The following is a 4,313-nucleotide window of genomic DNA, read 5'->3' on the forward strand; positions in this document are numbered from 1 at the left end:
GCTGGCTTACGCCTGTAATCCCAGCACTTTGGGAGGCCGAGGCGGGTGGATCATGAGGTCAAGAGATCGAGACCATCCTGGTCAACATGGTGAAACCCTGTCTCTACTAAAAATACAAAAATTAGCTGGGCATGGTGGCATGCGCCTGTAGTCCCAGCTACTCGAGAGGCTGAGGCAGGAGAATTGCTTGAACCCAGGAGGTGGAGGTTGCAGTGAGCCGAGATCACACCATTGCACTCCAGCCTGGGTAACAAGAGTGAAACTCCGTCTCAGAAAAAAAAAAAAAAAATTGTTGGATAGATAAGGCTTCATACTGTTATAAGAATTTGTACAGGCCAGGCACAGAATTTGTATGTGGCTCATACCTGTAATCCCAGCACTTCGGGAGGCCGAGGTGGGCAGATCACCTGATGTCAGGAGTTCAAGACCAGCCTGACCAACATGGTGAAATCCTGTCTCTACTAAAAATACAAAAATTAGTTGGGTATAGTGATGGGCGCCTGTAATCCCAGCTACTCGGAAGGCTGAAGCAGGAGAATCACTTGAACCAGGGAGGTGGAGGTTGCAGTGAACCGAGATCGTGCCATTGCACTCCAGCCTGGGTGACAAAGTGATTTGTCAAAAAAAAAAAAAAAAAATAGAATTTGTACAACAGTCCTCTGTGCAGTCTGCCCAGCTCTAAGGGACGTGTGCCATTCACCATCACCTCCAAGTCTGATATCCTGCTCCATATGGAAAACCAGAATGTGGTCTGTATCATGTAGTGCTCAACATTCTGGTTGCACTGTTCAGGGATTCTCATGACAATAGCCACATTTACTCTGCCAAAAGCTGATTCAATGCTTTCAAAGCAGGCAGCAACGGTGCTATCGTGCACATGCCGTCTCCACCCTTCTATGATGTCTCAGTTACGTTTATTGTGGCACAAATATGGTGTCACAAAGTGTTAGCAGGAATTTGAAATACTGACCTAATAGGCCCAGCTGTGCCGATAATGGTCCAAGTGCATATGACTGCAAAGGAAGCTCAAATGACCAGGCTTAATGCAAGCGCTAAATTTCTTCGAGCTTTGATTCCACATTGATTCTTATACCTGAAGTCATCAATGAGATCCCAAGTTCTGTGAAGTGTATGACCAACTCAAAGTGAAGACAGGGGCTGGGCGCAGTGGCTCATGCCTGTAATCCCAGCACTTTGGGAGGCCGAGGCAGGTAGATCACTTGAGGTCAGGAGTTCGAGGCCAGCCTGGCCAACATGGCAAAACCCAGCCTCTACCAAAAAAAATGCAAAAATTAGCCAAGCGTGGTGATTCAGGCCTATAATCCCAGCTACTTGGGAGACTAAGGCAAGCAAATTGCTAGAACCCAGGAGGCAGAGCTTGCAGTGAGCCGAGATTGCACCACTGCACTCCAGCCTGGGTGACAGAATGAGACTCTGTCTCAAAAAAAAAAAAAAGGTGAAGACAGGGACCTGGTTTCGCTATGTTGACTGTAGCGCTCCTTGTTGCACCAACAACATTCCCAAAGCTGGCCTCTGCAGCCCTATGTCACTCATCAGAAACAATTCCTACAGTGAAAAACTATCATGCTAGCAAACCCATAACCGGAGGACTGTCTGACAGCAAGTTCTGTAAAGCATTTAGGAAAAGGCTCCTGAAGTCCACAGGAACCATCTTCACTCAAGAACAGCATCATATCCTTGAGTCATTTGGAATTACAGGGGAGATTCTGGAACAGGTGTACAGGAAGTCAAGCAAAAGGACAAGACTTGAGTCTGACTTGTCCATGGAAGATGATCATTTAAAAAATTGTTGGATAGTTTTCTGCTGTCTGCATAATAAGAAAATATAAACTGATCCTGAGTGCATGCTTTACGAAGAGCTAGGCATTGTGCTTAGTGTTTTATTTATACTTTCTCACGTAATCCTCCAACAATCCTAATTCATCAGTGTTGTTACCCTTGAATTACACATAAAGAAACCAAAACTCGGCCGGGCGCGGTGGCTCAAGCCTGTAATCCCAGCACTTTGGGAGGCCGAGGCGGGTGGATCACGAGGTCAAGAGATCGAGACCATCCTGGCCAACAAGGTGAAACCCCGTCTCTACTAAAAATACAAAAAAAAATTAGCTGGGCGTGGTGGTGCGTGCCTGTAATCCCAGCTGCTCAGGAGGCTGAGGCAGGAGAATTGCCTGAACCCAGGAGGCGGAGGTTGCGGTGAGCCGAGATCGCGCCATTGCACTCCAGCCTGGGTAACAAGAGCGAAACTCCGTCTCAAAAAAAAAAAAAAAAAGAAACCAAAACTCAAAGAGGTGAAATGACTCCTGGATAGTAGATTTAAGATTTGAAACCATGATGCAATATCTTTTTTTTTATTTTATTTTTTGAGACAGAGTTTTGCTCTTATCACCAAGGCTGGAGTGCAATGGTGCGATCTTGGCTCACTGTACCCTCTGCCTCCCAAGTTCAAGTGATTCTCCTGCCTCAGCCTCCCTAGTAGCTGAGATTTCAGGTGCCTGCCACCATGACTGGCTAATTTTTTTTTTTTTTTTTTTGTATTTTTAGTAGAGACAGGGTTTCACCATGTTTGCCAGGCTGATCTCAAACACCTGACCTCAGGTGATCTACCTGCCTTGACCTCCCAAAGTGTGCTAGGATTACAGTCCCGAGCCACCACGCCCAGCCAATGCAATATATATATATATCTTTTTTGAGATGGAGTTTTGCTTTTGCTGCCCAGGCTGGAGTGCAATGGCGAGATTTCGGCTCACCACAATCTCCGCCTCCCGGGTTCAAGTGATTCTCCTCTCTTAGCCTCTCGAGTAGCTGAATTACCGACATGCATCACCACACCTGGCTAATTTTGTATTTTTAGTAGAGACAGGATCTCTCCATGTTGGTCAGGCTGGTCTTGAACTCCCAACCTCAGGTGATCTGCCTGCCTCAGCCTCCCAAAGTGCTGGGATTACAGGCATGAGCCACTGTGCCCAGCTGAGGCAATTCCTTTAAAGGAAAAGCAGGTCTATCTGACTGTGACATCTGAGCATAATGCCACTTCAACAGCATCACTTAGAATACAGGGCCTTGAATGGCACATTGCCTACTGCATGCTTAGGCTTTCCTAATTCTCTATATCTATTATTTATTTTAGAAATCATTTATATGTATACATAGGAGAGCTCAGACGGACTTTAATCTGTTTTCAGAGTGGTATACTGAAGAGATAATGAAGTCTGGAATCAGCTGATTAGGGTCTATCTTTTTTTTTTTTTTTTTTTGAGTTTCACTCTTGTTACCCAGGCTGGAGTGCAATGGCGCGATCTCGGCTCACTGCAACCTGTAACCTCCGCCTCCTGGGTTCAGGCAATTCTCCTGCCTCAACCTCCTGAGTAGCTGGGATTACAGGCACGCGCCACCATGCCCAGCTAATGTTTTGTATTTTTAGTAGAGACGGGGTTTCACCATGTTGACCAGGACGGTCTCGATCTCTTGACTTCGTGATCCACCCGCCTCAGCCTCCCAAAGTGCTGGGATTACAGGCGTGATCCACCACGCCCGGCTAGGGTCTACCATTTAATTGGCTTTGCTGCCTTGAACATCAGATTTCTGATTTCTGATTTATGAAATGAGAAACTTCTTCCTGGCTTCCTTCCACTGGGTTTGTGAGGGTCCAGTGAGGTAACAGCTATAAAGACATCTTTATAGGTTATAAAATCCTCTACTGGTGTAAATAACTGTTAGTAATGGCTTCTTCCCAGTTAACGCCAGTGCTAGATGTAATCTGACTCTTCAGCCATTTGGTTTTTTTTTTTTCTTGGAGACAGGGTCTCACTCTGTCACCCAGGCTGGAGTGGAATAGTGCAATCACTGCTCACTACTGCCTCCACCTCCCTGGGCTCAGGTGATCCTCCCACTTCAGTCTTCTGAATAGAGGGGATTACAAGCATGTGCCACCATACCTGGCTAATTTTTCTACTTTTTTGTAGAGACAGGGTTTCACTATGTTGGCCAGGCTGGTCTTAAACTCCTGGCCTCAAGTGATATGCCCACCTCAGGCTCCCAGAGTGCTAGGATTAACAGGTGTGAGCCTGTTAAGAAAGAAAAATGTGGCCGGGCGCGGTGGCTCAAGCCTGTAATCCCAGCACTTTGGGAGGCCGAGGCAGGTGGATCACGAGGTCAAGAGATCGAGACCATCCTGGTCAACATAGTGAAACCCCGTCTCTACTAAAAAAAAAAATACAAAAAATTAGCTGGGCATGGTGGCGCGTGCCTGTAATCCCAGCTACTCAGGAGGCTGAGGCAGGAGAATTGCTTGA

Source organism: Sapajus apella, unplaced genomic scaffold (genome assembly GCF_009761245.1).
Source record: "Sapajus apella isolate SASKATOON/1434 unplaced genomic scaffold, GSC_monkey_1.0 scaffold213, whole genome shotgun sequence".
Lineage (NCBI taxonomy): Eukaryota > Metazoa > Chordata > Mammalia > Primates > Cebidae > Sapajus > Sapajus apella.